The sequence below is a fragment of the Carcharodon carcharias genome, chromosome 17 (genome assembly GCF_017639515.1).
Source record: "Carcharodon carcharias isolate sCarCar2 chromosome 17, sCarCar2.pri, whole genome shotgun sequence".
Taxonomy (NCBI): domain Eukaryota; kingdom Metazoa; phylum Chordata; class Chondrichthyes; order Lamniformes; family Lamnidae; genus Carcharodon; species Carcharodon carcharias.
The window spans coordinates 3,963,381-3,981,891 of NC_054483.1; the positions used below are offsets into that span (position 1 = coordinate 3,963,381).

At 47.4% G+C, this 18,511-nt stretch overlaps 1 protein-coding gene across 9 annotated transcripts in view; it reads right to left on the bottom strand.

Moving 5' to 3' along the window:
* LOC121289994 (zinc finger MIZ domain-containing protein 1-like) overlaps positions 1-18,511 on the bottom strand; it is a 139,848-nt gene that overhangs the window by 89,657 nt on the left and 31,680 nt on the right. Inside the window, exon 1 of one of the 9 annotated variants that reach the window (XM_041210094.1) lies at positions 471-526. The exons of 6 other annotated variants lie outside the window; for them this stretch is intronic. The gene's annotated coding sequence lies outside the window, so the exon portion shown is untranslated. Of the gene's footprint in view, positions 1-210; positions 231-470; positions 527-18,511 lie in introns of those variants that run through there. 2 more of the 9 variants (XM_041210099.1, XM_041210095.1) reach the window with 2 other exon arrangements.

Genomic DNA, 18,511 nt, shown 5'->3' on the forward strand with positions numbered 1-18,511 from the left:
GGCCCTCAGATATACAGTGGTGGTCTTCGGCCTGCTCACTTCAGTACACAACATGCAAATACTTCACAATAAAGTGCTTTTAAACTATCCCTCTGAGAAAATAGTGACACATTTTTGTCTTCCTGCCACACTCTGGCTCGAGCTTCCTTTCTGCATTTTTGATACGCCCTTTATAGTCTTTATCCAGTCAATTTGAAAGCTCTCACCCACCCTGTTACTTTCGGACACTTCAGCATTTTGTACCCACTCCGTCCACTTATTTCCCCCCCAGTTTTCTGCTCCTTGCCTATTTTGTCTTGTGTGGGAGTAAAAAAAAACCACACAAACTGCCTCTGCATTGCAAAGGAAAAAACTACTTCCTTAAAGCACTCCCGTTTCTCCTTTAAACAGCCACGATTATTTTCATACGTTCGGGCAACGCGTCAGAGTCAGTCAGTTCGCCTGAAAACCAAATTTGTCATTGTCGTTACCTCATTTAAACTTTCAAACGAATAATGAATTCACTACGCCTTCCTCTTTTGTGGGTTCCTGCGCCCACTCCCTAAAAAGATTCTTGCAGTACCACAGCGAATTCAGAACTGACTGTCCACACACTAAATACCAATCTATTTTAGGATGATTAAAATTTCCTTCAGCACAAAGTTTTTTTATTATCTTCCCCCAGCAGTACATTCCCCCTCCTATTCGGAACATTAGCTTTTTGGCCTTTCCTATCTCCCAGGTCCACCCAAAGGGACTTTGAGCCAATTCTTAGTTCCTTCCTCTCACTAATGTCTAAATCTTTCCTGACAAATAGTGCCAACTCCACCCATTTTCCAGCCTTGTCTTTCTTGAAGCACACTTAGTCCTGATTAGCTCCCCCTCTGCTCTGCTTTCTTTATTAGGTTTCAGTACTTTCCGAGATATCTATTAGCTGACCACTTACCAGCCTCGAAGCTGCTGGAATTGAGGTTACATGCTTAGAATCACAGAATGGTCACAGCATTGGAGGTGGCCATTCGGCCTACCATGTCCATGCTGGGCCCCATGTACCAGTGGCTTTTCCTATCACAGGGTTTATGCATCAGTTAGCCACCAAACTGAGAGATGTGCGGTAAAATATTGTGCATTCCCTCTGCCTTGTTAGCCCTTCCCCGAATGCAATATCTCCCACTTCTCCGGACTGAACTGCATTCGCCACTTTTCTGCCCACCTGACCAGTCCATTGATATCCTCCTGCCTTTTACAGCTTTCTTCCTCGCTATCAACCACGCAGCCAATTTTCATAACCTTCATCGTGCCCCCCCACCCCCCACACTGAAGGCTAAAAGTGGTTTATACAGATCAGCGAAACTGGCCCCAACGTTAGCACTCCTCCAGTACCACAGGCAGAGAGGATTGGAAAATGAAGGTAGGAGCTTTCAAAACTTCCTCTCTGGTTTTTATTAAGAGCCAGAAATAAGTTGCCAAACCCAGATGAAACATAGCATAGGATCGTAGGAAATAGCAACAGGACTAGGCCAGTCAGCCCCTTCGGCCTGCTCCACCATTCAACTAGACCATGGCTGATCTTCTACCAGAAAGCCATCTTCCTGCACTATCCCGGCACCCCTTGATGTCTTTCATGTCTAGGAATCTGTCGACCTCTGCTTCGAACATACTCAGTGACTGAACCCCCACAGCCCTCTGGGGTGGAGAAGTCCAAAGATTCGCCACCCTCTGAGTGGAGAAATTCCTCCTCATCTCAGTCCTAAATGACCTACCTCTTATTCTGAGACTGTCTCCCCCACCCCCCTGCAGTCATAGGAAACATTGTTCTTGCATTGACCCTGTCGAGCCCTGTAAGAATCCTGTATGTTTCAGTGAGGTCGCCTCTCATTCTTCTAAACTCTGAAAGGGAATACAGGCCCAGTCTCCTTAATCTCTGCTCATAGGACAATCCCACCATCCCAGGACTTAGTCTGATGAACCTTCATTGCAATCCCTTTATGGCAAGTATACCCTGCCTTAGGTAAGGAGGCCAAAACTGTACACAATACTCCAGGTGGAGTCTCACCAACGCTCTATACCATTGCAGCAAGACTTCCTCACCCCTGTACTCAAATTCCTTTGCAAAAAAGGCCAAAATACCATTTACCTTCCTAATTGCTCACTACATCTGCATGTTAGCTTTCAGTGACTCACAAACAGGACACCCAGGTCCCTTTGAACATCAACATTTCCCAGTCTCTCCCCATTTAATAAATACCCTGCATTTCTGGTTTTTCCAAAGTGGATAACTTCACATTTTTCCACATTGGATTCTATCTGCCATGTTCCTGTCCACTCACTTAGCCTGTCTAAGTCCTCTTGAAGCCTCTTTGCACCCTTTTCATAACTCACATTCCCACCTAGTTTTGTGTCACCAGCAAAACTCGACTTTCAAAGATGCTAAATCCCTTAATATTTCCCCCTCTCACTATGTTTATCCCCATCCAATATTTCACACTCCTCGTCCTTAACTACAATATCCACATCATTTCCCCTTTTCTGGGAACACAGGTACAAGGTATTCATCAAGCACCATGTCCATGTCTTCCACCTCCACACACAGGTTACTCTTTTGGGTATCTATTAGGCCCTCCTCTCTCCTTATTTATCCTCTTGCTCTTTATGTATTTATAAAACATCTTTGCGTTTTCCTTGATTTTGTTTGTCAATATTTTTTTTACATGCTTTCTCTTGCTTTCCTAATCTCCTTCCTGAAACTCGCTGCCTACGAGGGCAGTGGAAGCAGAGACGATGAATGATTCAAAATGAAATTGGATGGTCAGTTATGGAAACAAACTTGCAGGGCTACGGGGATAGAGCCGGGGAATGGGGCTGACTGGATTGATCTACAGAGAGCCAGCATGCACTCAGTGGGCCGAATGGCCTCCTTCTGTGCTGTAATGACTCAACGACCCTGATATCTGGGAAACAACGTGGCACTGGGACTCCAGACTGTGAATGCAGAATATTCTATTAGACTGGAGCCCCCGGGGGCTGCAGTACTATATTTAATCTGATTTGTCTCTAGCTTCCTTTGAGCAACCACTTATTGCCTGGTGCCACTAGCCAGCATGTGGTTAATATCCCTGAATCTTGAAATTATCCGTCTCCTGGAATTAGAAATGAGAGACAACTTGTTCTGAAATCTGGAGCAGAACCACATTCAAATCTCATCACCCAAAGGCACAGTGTTAACTTTCACATGTACACTGACCACACCCAGCTCTACCCAACCACCACCTCTCTCAACTACTCCACTGTTGCTAAATTGTCAGACTGCTTATCTGACATCCAGTACAGGATGAGCAGAAATCTCCTCCAATTAAATATCGGGAAGACTGAAGCCGCTGATTTCGGTTACCATCCCACACTCTGTTCCCCAGCTACCCACTCCATCCCTCTCCCTGGGAAGTGTCTGAGATTAGGGCAGCCTGTTTGCAAGATTGATGTCACATTTGAGCCCGAGATGAGTTCCTGGCCTCATATCTGCGCTATCACTAAGGCCTCTGTAACACTGCCCGACTTCAACCCATGTCTCAGCTCCTCTGCTGCTGAAACCTCATTCCTGCCTTCGTTACCTCTAGACTGCACTATTCCAACACACTCCTACCTGGTTTCCCATGTTCTACCCTCCGTAAACTTGAGGTCGTCCAAAACTCTGCTGCCTGTGTCTTAACTCACACCAAGTCCCATTCCCTTCTCACCCCCTGTGCTCGCTGACCCACACTGGCTCCCGGTCAAGCAATGCCTCCATTTTAAAATTATCCTCCTCCACCCACTCGCCCCCCCCCCCCCCCAACCCCCTCCCTATCTCTGTAATCTCCTCCAGCCCCCACAACCCTCCGAGATCTCTGCTCTCCTCTAATTCTGGCCTCTTGAGCACCCCCTGATTTGAATCCCTCCACCACTGGCGGCCGTACCTTCAGCTGCTTGGGCCCCAAGCTCTGGAATTCCCTCCCTACACCTCTTCCCCCCCACCCCCCCACCACCCTCCCCCCCTTACCTCATCTTCCTCCTTTAAGACACTCCTTAAAACCTGCCTCTTTCAGCAAGCTTTTTTGTGGCTTCTTATGTGGTTCGGGGTCACATCTTGTTTTATAATGTTCCTGTGAAGCACCTTGGGATAATTTACTGTGTTAAAGGTGCTATATAAATTGTTATTACGATATGTAAATATAGTCATTATCATGACTCCATCCAGACTTTACAACAATATCACTCTTATTTACTGAAACTAGTTTATTTAGACTGGGCTAATTTTGGCTTGCTACGGCTTTTTAATTCAATTTTGGCAACCAACAAAGGGACAGCAAAATCCTTTTACACAAGGTAGATACTGCATGCGCAGAATTTTAATAAGCGTCTACTGAGTTAAATTTTTCCCTACTGGGGAGCAGCTGGGAGAGTTTGAAGGCGGGGGGGGGGTGGGGGGTGACTAGATGGAACACTTTGGGCACCTGCGTCATGAATTCTGTTAAAGATTTATGCTGGCCGATTGTGGTATTAAGCACCCACAGTCCGAGAATGACCCTAAAGTGTTTCTCCTCCATCACAGAGGCAACTTGGATTTGTAGCTCAAGTGATTTACAGTGGTGTTTGCATAACGTCTTATATTCTGTTTTCTAGCTGATTTTTCTCTTTAAGTTGCAGTACTCAAGAGGACGACAGTGGTTGGTAAATTAGAGGCTGTTGGAATGAAGAGGTTAGTGCCAATGGGAGGGCAGCAGCAGTGGGAACTGAGGGTGAAACATTTGGGCTGCATGCCAGTTTATACTGGCCGCCTTCCAAATTCCTCTGGTTATGTTCTGGAAGAGGGACATTGTCGACTTGTGCCTTGGTAGCTTGGAAGGTTAAGGACCCTCAGCTTTTTTTTTTTTAATGCCCTGAGGGTTTCTGTCTCTGTCACCCTTTGAGTTCCAGACCCCCACCACCCTCTGGGTGAAAAAGAAAAAAAATCACCTCAACTCCCCCCGCAACCCCCTCCACCCTGCCCCCCCCAACCAATCCTTCCACCCATTGTTTTAAATCCCTGTCCACTGGTCCCTGACCCTCCACTCCATCCCGGCCCCTCGATTTTGCCCACTCGATCGAGCCCACTCTGTTCCAAAGAGAACGACCCTGGCCTACCCAGTCTTTCCTGGTGATCCGCTGTTGCGCAAAGCCTTAGGTTTTAAAACCCAAAATGATAGAAGCTCGGCTCCAATGACGACGTGGAGTCGTCGGCTATCCCGCACACTCATTTCCTCGGTTAGCCTGACTGACGGTTTGGGAGGTCCGTGGGCACAGTTCCCCACGTCTGCTCAAGTACCCAGCAGCAGAACTCTGACCGCCTTCTCACACTGGCTTACTGCCGGCCCTGTCTTCAGGCTGCTCGTCCCAATCACAGACCCGAGGGGCTCCTTCAAACTCACCTCACTGTTCTCAGGCAGCACAGAGTGGCTAAATCATCACCCCCCCCACCCCCGGCACTTGGTCAATGCCCCAGCGGCCCCTGGACGGAAGCTATGCGTTGGATTCAGAGCTGGTGACACGGGGTCCAAGGAGATGGTTGCTGTCAGGGCTGCTGCCCTCACTGAGGACCGACCCCCCCCAACCCTCACAAGCTCTGCCAGCGAAAAATCGGCATTTCAGGAGCGCAGGGGCCGCTGCTGGGACTGCACCTGGACGAGGAGCAAGGCCCATGGATGGGTGGCTGGCCGCTCTTGCCAACAGGCAAGTGGGCTCCGCGGGGGCTGGGGCCAATAGCAGGCCTTGGCGAGGTTGGCTGTTGAGGCCAGGTGGGATCATTGCTGCAGGGGAGGGTGGGGCTGTGGGGGTGGGTGGGGGTGGCGATGGGCAGCCTTGCCACCAGAGGGCTCCTCCCTGGGTCAAAGAGTGCCCAAGATAAGAGGTGAGGAGCCCACCGCACGTTCAATACCAGCGGAGGCCGACCAACATCCTGAAGAGCTCAGACAGGTGGGGAGAAATTGTTCTCATTGGTGGAAGGGCCAAGAACCAGAAGTCACCGATGTACAGAGGACTGGCAAAAGGACCAAAGGTGACTTGAGGGAAATGTTTTGTTTTCTCACAGCGAGCGGTTAGGATCCTGAACGCATTGGCCGAAATACTTGAATCGGGGCTTTTAACAATGGGGTAAGCACCCGAAGGGTGTGGGGCCACGAAGAGAGGGCGAGGGAGTGGGACTAGCTGGGGATGTGCTTGCAGAGAGCCAGCCCAAGGCTCGACTGGCCGAAAGGCCTCCCCTTCAGTGCTACAGTGAATATAAAAAGGAGGTCTGATCAGAAATGAAACGGAGGGCAGCTCCATGAGGTGGAATAGCTGATTCAGGGGAAACTTCCACTCTGTAGCAAACCGAAAACACAAACGCAAGTCTGGAGTTCAGCTGCCCTGCAGCATTTCTGACTCCCCCCCACCCAGCATCTATTTGGTCATCGCTCCCAACAGGTTAAGTCGATTTTGTTTTCCCCCTCCCCCAGCAGGCAGCCTGTTACTCAAGACTGTTTTAGGTCATCGTACAATCAGTTCACCCTGTTCAGCTTGTCAGTGCAGAACATGGAGTGCTGCCCAGAGCAAGGAACAAAAAAAAAGGGACTGCAACACAGGTCATCTCTGGCTGCGATCCATCCTTTGTCTAATTAGTATAAAGGAAACAACTTCACATTCCAAGGCTGAAAGTCCTGTCACTGTTTGCTGGCCCTGTCTACTTCACATTTAATGACAGATCCCCAATTATTATTGCCTTCTACATTCGGGCTTAACAGTCACAGGTTTGATGTTGATGCTTGACAAATAGATTTGTACTCACAAATATTAGTCATGATGTGAAAATAAAATAATTGCACATGGGAAAGAACATTCTGTTCCCTTTGTTTCCTGAGTGTTTGAAACCTGTATGTTAAAGGTAGGGGGATGTGCTGGCGTACTAGGTTGGGCACTACGCTCTGATCTCTGTCAAACGGGTAGGCTGGATCAAGGATTCAAGATGGTAAAAGGTGAACTGAGTTTCTGCAACTCGGGCAAGATTAGCACTAAAACATTAACACTTTTGCTTCCATTCCTATCTGTATTACTAGCTTCACAGTCAAGACAGTGTGCGCTTACAATAGCAATCTCCACAGAATCAGGCCATTCAGCCCATCCAGTCAATGCTGGTGTTTATGCTCCATCTTTCCTCATCTAAATCTACCATCCTAACCCTCTGTTCCCTTCTCCCTCATGTGTTTGTCTAGTTTCCCCTTAAATACATCAATACTATTCACTTCAACCACTCCCTGTGGTAGCAAGTTCCACATTCTCACCACTCTCTGGGTGAAGAAGTTTCTCCTGAGTTCCCCATTGGATTTCTTGGTGACGATCTTATATTGACGGCCTCTAGTTCTGCTCTTCCCCACAAGAGGAAACATTCTCTCTGTATCCACTCGATCAAAACCTTTCAGAGTTTTAAACACCTCGATTAGGTCACCCCCTCAGTCACCTTTTTTCGAGAGAGAAGAGACCCAGCCTGTCAATCCTTTCCTGATATGCAACCCCACACATTTCTGGGATAAAATTGTAAATCCCTGCACTCTCTCCAGTGCATTTTATAATATGGTGACCAGGACTGTACACAGAGCTCTCAATGTGGTTTAACCAAGATTCAGTACAGGTTTAGCGTAACTTCTCTACTTTCCAATTCTATCCCTCCGGAAATAAAGCCCAGTGCTTGTTTTTTTTCCTAATGACCTTGCTAACCTGTGGCGTAGATTAAGTGATTGATGTACTTGTACTCCACGATCTCTTTGTTCCTCTACCCCACCTAGACTCGTACCTTCCGATTAATAAGTCACCTCCCTGTTCTTCCTGTCCTGAGATTATATTTACTTGCACTAATGCTGCTGTCAGCGTTCAAATGACACTTTAGAGCTGTTTCATTAGCTGGATAGTTAGATCCCGCACACACTCCCCTTCTCTCTTGTGGAAGTGGGATATATAAATTTTTGTGGAACACTCCATCAGTATGAGGTAAAAAACAATGTTGTAAAACACTAAGAGGGTTACACAATTTTGAGAAACATCGCAAACATGCTTTTATCAAAATACTTCATGAGTGGGGAACTACTTCAAAGTGCAAATGCAGAACTCCAACTAACAGCAATGGGATAAAAATTAATCCTTTTATTGTTCGTCGGCAGGATGTGGGGACCATGAACACTTACCACCTATTGCCTGGGTTAAGCAACGAGCCGCCTTCTTCAAGGTACCTGAATGGCTTAAAGGCCATTTCAGGGGGTAGTTCAGGGTCAGCTACACTGATTCTGCATTGGAGTCACAAGTAGGCCAGACCAGGTAAGGATGGCAGATTTCCTCCACAAAAGGACATTCAGGAATCAGGTGGGTTTTCAAACAATTTCATACCTACCAGGTAGCTTTTTAATTCCACATTAATTTGATTAATTGAATTTAAATTCCCCTGAACTTCTATGTGGGATTTGAACTCATGTCTCTGTACTATTAGCCCAGGCCACTGAAAGACTAGCCCAGGAATATGGCCGCTACATTACCGTCACCCACTCTGCTTTTAGTAGCTTTTATTGAGAGAAAGAATTTGAAGATTTTATCTTTATTTTCATACATTTTAACAAGCATGGTAAAATTCAAAGTCGGCAGCCGATAGATCAAACAAAAGCCGCCACGTTTAATTCACGGTACAATTTACCTCAATTCTGGCAGCGCAGAAATACCTGGAAAAGACCTGCACTTCACCTGGTGGTTTTGTGTTGTAAACGCATCTGGCACCATCAGAAAGCAAATAGCCTCCCCCTGAATTTCCAGATGTTTATTACAGGATCGGAGGATGAGTACAGCACAGAAGGACTGCAGCAGTTCAAGAAGGCAGCTCACCACCACCTTCAAGGGATGGGCAATAAATGCTGGCCCAGCCAGTCTGCCCACATCCCATAAATCAATAAAAAAAAGAGGCCATTTGGTCCATCATCCCTGCTAATTCCCTTCACCTCGTTTCATTCCCCCCTGCCTTTCCCCTGTAGTTCTGTAGATCTTTTCTATCAGATAATAATCCAATTCCCTATTGAAAGCCTCGATTGACCCTGCCCCCTCCACACTCTCAGGCAGTGCATTCCAGATCCTAACCACTCGCTGCATGAAAAAGTTTCTCCCCATGTCACCATTGCTGCTTTTGCCAATTAGCTTGAATCAGTGTCCTCTGGTTCTCGATCCTTCCACCATTGGGAACAGTTTACTAAACATACGAATTTGCAGCAGGAGAAGGCCATTCGGCCCCTTGAGCCTGCTCCGCCATTCAATAAGATCATGGTGGATCCGATTGTGGCCTCAACTCCATATTCCGCCTACCGCCTATAACCTTTGACTCCCTTGTTAATCAAGAATCTATCTATCTCTGCCTTAAAAATATTAATGGACCCAGCCTCCACCGATCTCTGGGGAAGTGAGTTCCAAAGATTCATGACCCTCAGGGAAAAAAAATTCTCATCTCCATCTTAAATGGGAGACCCCTTATTTTTAAACTGTGTCCCCTAGTAGTTCTAGTCTCTCCCACAAGGGGAATCATCCTTTCAGCATCCACCCTGCCAAGACCCGCCCCCCCCAGAATCTTATATGTTTCAATAAGATCAGCTCTCAATCTTCCAAACTCCAATGAGTACAGGCCCAGCCTGTCCAACCTTTCCTCATAAATTACCGTGCCCCCCGCCCCCCGCCCCCCATCGCTTCGCATCCTGGGTATCAATAGTGCCAGGTTTCTCCCTATCTACTCTGTCCAGACTCCTCGTGATCTTGAGCACCTCTATCAAATTTCCTTTCAACCTTCTCTCCTCCATGAAGAACAGTCCCAGCTTCTCCAATCTATCCTGGTAACTGAAGTCTCTAATCCCCTGAGCCATTCTCGTGAATCTTTCCTGCACCCGCCCTAAAGCCTTCACATCCTTCCTAACGTGTGCTGCCCAGAATTGTTCACAATACTCCAGTTGAGGCTAAACCGATGTTTTACACAGGTTTATCTTAACTCCCTTGCTTTTGTACTCTGTGCCTCTATTAATAAAGCCCTGGATCCTGTATACTTCATTATATTGAGGAGATTTTGTCATGGGCTCAGTTATAAATAGCAACGCTTCAGGCACAGTTCTCACTATTTTAAAAATGGAAGGCTGTGGAACTCTTTTCAGTAACAGAAAGCAGGCACTCAAGAGTTTGCAATCTTTCATCTACTTCAAAGGGATTAGAAGTTTTATTCCAACATTGGTGCTACTATAAATCATTCAGCTCTTGGAATACTGAAGGATACAATAACATCTTGTTCGGATAGGAATTTGGTTACCTCACTGTCCTCCGTACTTTCTTACTGTGTTACTGTATTTTTTCTAATATTACTGTGGGATACTTTAAAGCAGGCTTGTGGGGGCTGTGTGTGTATGCATGTGTGTGCGTGTATCTAGTTTAATTAAACTGCAGACAGCCAGACTGCAAGGTTGGAATCATCAAAAGGGATAAGGTGTAAAACAGGCATTTGAAATGGATATGGATATGGCAAGGTGAAGTCTCAGCTGATACAGTGTGACTGGGATTTGCATTTTTAGATAAGTTGAGAGGTTCAAAGGGACATGATAAGATGTTTACAACTGGCAAGGTAAATAAGGCAAAGATATTAAGTTTATTTTTCTCGAAAGTGCTGGCCATAATGGCAATATGAAAGATCCTTATATTCTGGGAAAAGTAACTTCCAAAGACAGGTTGGAACAATGGGATTTACAGATGAAAAGGGAGAAAATCTATTTAAAGAAAGATGAAAAGCTGTGTGGGGAGTGGCCATGTGAGATCTTGGAAGGTGCGCTGTGTGAAATAGACCGGTAGAAAAGCCTCTAGCCACCCTGGAGAAGTTTGCTGTTCCAGTAACCAAGGTTTTCTTAAAAGCCTTTGAAATTCCATTGTCGAGTGAGGGAGAGAGAAGCTTTGAAATACCACCCTTACAATAACAGTGGGTACTAGGGGTAATATTGCTGGATGCTTTAAAGATTATGAATCTATTTGGACTGTTGCCTGAAAGGGGTGTGCAGTTGAGAGGTCAGTTAAGCAGAAATCTAGTGAAATTTAGTTATAAAGCTAAATATAACTGTGTAACTGTAATCTTGTGTGTTTAAGTTTTCTTTTTTCAACAAATGTTTTAATTAAATCTTTAAAATCTCTAAAGGTAGTAGTGGACTTTTTACTCCTGACTTCAGTGCACAAACTTTCTCATAATAAATAAGATTGCAAAGTTGTGGTGATAGCATGGCCCAGCTAGTTTCCCTTAGGGATTTGGTCAATCTGGCAAATACCACCTGCCATATCATAACAACTGATAATAAATAGGGTGCTAGAATTCAACGCATGCTTTATAATGTTTCAAATCCAGTTACCTGATGAAGTCTATTGAAATTAATCTTTTAGACATGATCCCCAAAACAGTTACGCTGTGAAAGACTCACATGCAAACATTTTACGCTTTCACAATGGAGCCATTAGCCCTTTTCTTTTAGCTCCTCTGTCAGAATAGCAAAGAGAGGAACCTTCAGCACCTTCGTTATGTGTTCATTCATTTGTATCCTAGTATTCTTTATTCTTTCATGGGATGTGGGTGTTGCAGGCAATTAAGGCCAGCATTTGCCTCGAACTGACTGGCTTGTGAGGTCATTTCAGGGGGCAGTTAAGAGTCGACCACATTGCTGTGGACCTGCTGGCCAGAACAGGTAAGGACAACAGATTTTCCTCTCAAGGGCATCAACGAACCAGATGAGTTTTTACAACAATCAGCCCAATGGTTTCATGGTCACTGTTACCAAGACTAGCTTTTAATAACAGATTTACTAATTGAATTTTAAATTCCACCAGCTGCCATGGTGGGATTTGAACCCATGTTCCCAGAGCATTAGCCCGGGCGTCTGGATTACTAGTCCAGTGACATTACCACTACACCACTGTAGCGCAGCTTCAGTGCCCTAGTCTAAAGGAGATGCTTTGGGTAAAAGATTAACTGGTGCCAGACTCAGGCATCTCTGGTAAATGCATCACTCTGCAATCATCTCCTATATCAGTGCCCTTAAACTGCAGCTTGGACTTTAACCCAGGAGGAAATCTAACCTCTCTTCTAAAAACCAACCAATGGCTCAGAGAGTTCTAGTTTGCAAACGTTCATCCAGTTTCGCAATGGAAATCTGTGACAGCAACATTCCTTGGAGGAGTTTTGTTTCTTTTTATCAAACCTTTTGTTTCTCATCAAGGTGAGCGATGTCAAGAGCTGGAGATGGAAATCTTCACATTTCTGCCCTTGGGTGTCAGAGGCAAACACTCCCAGGACAGGTACAGCGCAGGGTTAGATACAGAGTAAAGCTCCCTCTACACTGTCCCCATCAAACACTCCCAGGACAGGTACAGCACGGGGTTAGATACAGAGTAAAGCCTCCTCTACACTGTCCCCATCAAACACACCCAGAACAGGTACAGCACGGGGTTAGATACACAGTAAAGCCTCCTCTACACTGTCCCCATCAAACACTCCCAGGACAGGTACAGCACAGGGTTACATACAGGGTAAATCTCCCTCTACACTGTCCCCATCAAACACTCCCAGGACAGGTACAGCATGGGGTTAGATACAGAGTAAAGCCCCCTCTACACTGTCCCCATCAAACACTCCCAGGACAGGTACAGCATGGGGTTAGATACAGAGTAAAGCTGCCTCTACACTGTCCCCATCAAACACTCCCAGGACAGGTACAGCACGGGGTTAGATACAGAGTAAAGCTCCCTCTACACTGTCCCCATCAAACACTCCCAGGACAGGTACAGCACGGGGTTAGATACAGAGTAAAGCTTCCTCTACACTATCCCCATCAAACACTCCCAGGACAGGTACAGCACGGGGTTAGATACAGAGTAAATCTCCCTCTACACTGTCCCCATCAAACACTCCCATGACAGGTACAGCACGGGGTTAGATACAGAGTAAAGCACCCTCTACACTGTCCCCATCAAACACTCCCAGGACAGGTACAGCACGGGGTTAGATACAGAGTAAAGCTGCCTCTACACTGTCCCCATCAAACACTCCCAGGACAGGTACAGCACGGGGTTAGATGCAGAGTAAAGCTCCCTGTACACTGTCCCCATCAAACACTCCCAGGACAGGTACAGCACGGGGTTAGATACAGAGTAAAGCTCCCTCTACACTGTCCCCATCAAACACTCCCAGGACAGGTACAGCATATATGCAGTGTAAAGCTACACAGTCCTGACAATATGTCCCTGAAGAGCATGCTGTTTACATCAACCATCCTCCTACAGCCATGCTCAATAGGAACTGGATGCAGACTGCCCAAACTATATATCCACCGGACAATATTATGATCTGATCTGCATGGGGTGGATGTGTGACCTGGTTTTGGACATTGAAAGGCCACTGTCTAACCCACAATGTGACCCTATTCTCCTTCAGACTCCATTTCCTATCCCACGATGTAATGCTGTTCCAGGTATTATAATTCCCTCAGAGAGTGTCCTTCCTGGGACGTCTTCACTGGTGACCATCAATGACCTTACAGCCATCTTTTGAGCCTGGCTGCTGTTTGGCTGAGCTTTAAGCCTGCCTCTACCGATCAACAGTACAGCGCGACGCCAATGGTTGCTGTGGGCCTGCCCCTACATTGGGAATAAGGCTGGCTGGAATGAAAAGATGTACCCTTGTCCAAACTGTATTCTGCAGTTTATGTTGGACAAGCACCTCTGCATCCAGGACCAGGCTGCATTCCGGGGCACTTTCACAGAATCACAGAATGGTTACAGCACCGAAGGAGGCCATTCGGCCCATCGGGTCTATGCTGGCTCTCTGCAAGAGCAACCCCGCTAGTTCCATTCCACTACCATTCCCCCATAACCCTGCCAACCTCTTCCTACAGTTTCAATTACAGCCACGCTTAACTTGTGGTGCCGATTATATAAATATCAAGCCACTGCTGGTCACCTAGTGACCATCGCAGGACAGAAAGACTGTTGAATTCACAATTTTTATGAAGGCACAGCTCAGCTTGAAAGCAACAAAGTTAAAGAGTTTAAGCACTGGAGCCATGAGCAATGTGAATTAAATGTGAATTAACTCGTATTGCCCAAGGAGACAACACAGGCTCAAACAGAGGCACCCATATTGCCAATTTGCACACTATTTGCCAATATAAACCAGGTCGGCAAGAGGTTTCAATCTCAGGGATTCCGCCATTTGTATTTGCCTCCCACGATCTGGGTGGCAGCGCCACTGCCTTCGAGAAAGTTCAGGGCACTCGCCCGAGAGCCTCAAGTGAGTTCAGGCACAACCTCGGATTCCAGGGGTGATCATTCAGGGTTTCACTCCGGCCTGTCCGAAGCTGAAACTCTGAACGCCGTGCCCCACCCACGTCAGGGATGTTTCACTCCGGCTGCTCGGCCTTTTATTTCCGGTTTTGCAGCCACGCCCATCGGCAACCAGAGAACAGTCGAAGGTGGCTGTGGAGATGGACCGCATCTCAGGTCAGTTTACCCCTGGCACTTTAACTGGGGTATCAGTTCCGAGCCATCGCAGGTCACTCCCTTATTTTCTGCAACTCGCCGGCCCTATATTCACAAAGCCCAGTCCGCTCTGTATTGCACCAGTTTAAGGCCTTATTTGAAAGGCAGCACCTCCGGCAGTGCAGAACTCCCTCGGCGCTGCACTGAAATACCTGCCCACGCATTTTTTTGTGCTCAGATCACTTAAATGGGGCTTGAACCTACAGACTTCTGACTCAGAGGTAGCAGCAGGTACCACTTAACCACAGATTTACCACACCAAATTTACCTTTTCCAAAAAATCTACTGTCTTATATCAGGTCCCTGTTGATTGAGGAGGTGCGCTTTGGCAATTATCCTGCAGGGGAGGTGGGATTGGCTGCCGATGTTTTTAGCGAATTAGTTAACATTCACGCATGGTAATAAACCCCTTCATAATTTTAAATGCCTCTATCTAGCTGCCCCTTCACTTTCTCCGCTGTAAGAGCAACCCCAGTTTCTCCAGCTTCTCCACGTAATTCCCTCATCCCTGGTGTCATTTCTAGGACAACCCTTCTGCGCCCTCTCCGAAGGCCAAAGCCTCCTTCACCTGCAACCTGTGACATCCTGCCCAGCTCATGAAAACATCTGGAAAGCAGCAGTGGTCCAGAGCACGAGGGAGGGCGCAGAGGGGACTTACGAGGGTGTTGCTTGGTCTGGAGAGTTTTATGAGGAAAGATTGGACGGGTTGGTGCTGCTTTCTTTGGAACAGAGGAGGCTGAGGGGAGTTTAATTGGGGTGTATAAAAATAAGAGGGGTCTAGGTAGAGTGGTCAGGAAGGTCCCTATTCCCCTTAGCCGAGAGGTCCATAAGCAGAGGGAAAAGATTTAGCGGGAAACGTGGTGAGTTTAGAGGGAACTTGAGGGGAAAGTTTTTCACCCAGAGGGTGTTGGAGGTCAGGAACTCGCTGCCTGAAAAGGTGGTAGTGACTGAAGCCCTATTAACATTTAAAAACGTTCAAAAATATTTTGGATACTCACTAACCTACAAGGCTACGGATTGAGGTGGTGGCACACAGTGGTAATGTCACTGGACTAGTAATCCAGAGGCCCAGACTAATTCACTGGGGGTCACGGGTTCAAATCCCACCCACGACAGCCGGTGGAACTTAAAAATTCAGTTAATATTAAACTAATATGAAGCTCGTCTCAGTAACGGTGACTGTGACAACTCTCGCTGATCGTCGTCAAAAACCCATCTGGTTCACCAATGCCCTTTAGGGAGGGAAATCTGCTGCCCTTACCCGGTCTGGCCTACACGTGACTCCAGACCCACAGCCATGCGGTTGACTCTTAACTGCCCCTCTGAAATGGCCCCAGCAAACCGCTCAGTTCAAGGGGCAATTAGGGACGGGGCAACAAACACTGGTCAGCGATGCCCACATCCCGGGAAAGGAAGCTGGAAAGTGGGATTAAGCTGGATGCCGGCTTGCGGGCCAGCACAGATACGATGGGCCGATGGGTCTCCTTCCATGCTGCGTACGCCTACGACTCTGTGATGACACCGACTCTCGGGAGACACCGCTGCTCACTTCCCTCCAGTCTGAAAAGCAAGCGTTTGCCACCAATCTCTTCTACCCTCCGTGCCCACACTGCGACCACCCCCTTTAATCCCGTGCTCTTCAGTCAGGCTGGGGGAGGGTCCGTGCCTCTGAAGCTGTTCAGAAAGAGGGGGGTGGTGGGGTGGGGTGGGGTGGGGTGGTGGGGGGGTAGAGAGAAAAAAACCCACTGAAAATCCACAGTGAGAAACCCGCAGCGCATCAGCGCTACATCGCCTGGCTGTCACAAGCTCGAATGGTACAGAAAACTACACGGATCAATAGACTAATCTTCTCGGTGCCTAAGGTCATGAGAAGCAGACAGGCACTTTCTGAACATCACAGCAATCATAAATCATAACCGCAGCGAATTCTAACTCCGAGGCTTTTCTGAGTGTGGCTTGACCTGTTTTAGCAGATTCCTTTCCGTCTGCGATCCGACTAATGGCAGCTCCTGACGGACAAACCGGAATAATTATTAACCGATTGCAGCCCAAAGCGAGGGGGACGCAATCTTCAAATCAGATCCCGGCCGTTCAGAGCTGGGACAGAGGACACTTTTCGCGCACAGAGTGCCGGAAATCTGGAACTCGCTCCTTCAAAGGGCTGCCCTGCTGAGGCTGTTGGAAGTTCCAAGGCTGAGGCTGAAAGAGTTTTGGAAAATTCAGGGAATCCAAGGATATTCCTTTGACTAGGAACTTCTTCCACTCTGTCGATGCCTTTAGACATTTTTCTATATTCAAATACTACATAAGCGCTTTATAAGCCACACTAGAGGAAGGCAAATTGCGTGAGGGGAATGTGCAATGAGACCTGGGTGTCCTTGTACACCAGTCGCTGAAGGTAAACATGCAGGTGCAGCAGGCGGTAAAGAAGGCAAATGGTATGTTGGCCTTCATAGCGAGAGAATTCGAGTACAGGAACAGGGATGTCTTGCTGCAATTATACAGGGCCTTGGTGAGACCACATCTGGAATATTGTGTGCAATTGTGGTCTCCTTATCTGAGGAAGGATGTACTTGCTATAGAGGGAGTGCAGTGAAGGTTTACCCGACTGATTCCTGGGATGGTGGGACTGACGTATGAGGAGAGATTGAGTCGATTAGGATTATATTCGCTGGAGTTCAGAAGAATGAGGGGGGATCTCATAGAAACCTATAAAATTCTAACAGGACTAGACAGGGTAGATGCAGGAAGGATGTTCCTGATGGTGGGGGAGTCCAGAACCAGGGGTCACAGTCTGAGGATACGGGGTAGACCATTTAGGACTGAGATGAGGAGAAATTTCTTCACCCAGGGAGTGGTGAGCCTGTGGAATTCGTTACCACAGAAGGTTGTTGAGACCAAAATATTGTATGTTTTCAGGGAGGAGTTAGATACAGCTCTTGGGGTGAAAGGGATCAAAGGGTATGGGGAGAAAGCAGGAGCAGGTTATTGAGTTGGATGATCAGCCATGATCATAATGAATGGTGGAGCAGGCTCAAAGGGCTGAATGGCCTACTCCTGCTCCTAGTTTCTATGTCAGGTTTGATTTCAAAGGGACTGGAATATAATCGTGAAGAAGTTTTACTACAAGTATACAGGACCTGGGTGAGTCCACGCTTGGAGTACAGTTACTGTGAACAGACCTATGGAAGACCTAAGGAAGGACAAGCTTATCCCAGAAGGAGCACAGCGAAGGTTCACTAGGCTGATTCCTGCGATGAGGAGATCGTCCTATGAGGAGATCGAGTAGACTAGGCCCAAAACCCCTGGAGTTTCAAAGAACAAGAGGTGATCTCATTGGAACCCTGTCAAGCTCTGAAGTGGCTCGATAGGCATCGAGGAAATGTCTTGGCCGGGGGCGGGGGGGGGGTGCCTAGAACACAGGGTCACAGTCTCCAAATTCCTCGAGGTTCTCTACCCCAGAGGGCATGGATGGTCAACAACTGGGTATATTTAAGACAGAGATCGACAGAATTTTTGGAAGCTTGGGGGGGGGGCGGGATTAAGGGATACGGGGACAGCGCAGGAAGGTGGAGTTGAGGTGGAAGATCAGCCACAAACTTGTCGCATGGCGGAGCAGAGCTCGAGGGGCCGAGCAGCCTACTCCTGTTCCTATTTCTTATGTTCGAGGCTGTCGTGGTGTATAGGCTGGTCTATCAACCCAACAGCAAGTCTGAGGCACAAGTACGACACGGTGTAAATGGGACAAAGTCAAGCCTGAGGTGCTGCCGGCACTTGGGTCCTTCCAACCATGGCATCAGGCACGGAACCAAACAACCCTGGAATATTAACCTAGATACCATTGCCATGGAAAACCCCTCCAGTATAAACACAGCAGCTTTCGAGTGGAACTGGCAGCACTTGGCACACCAGC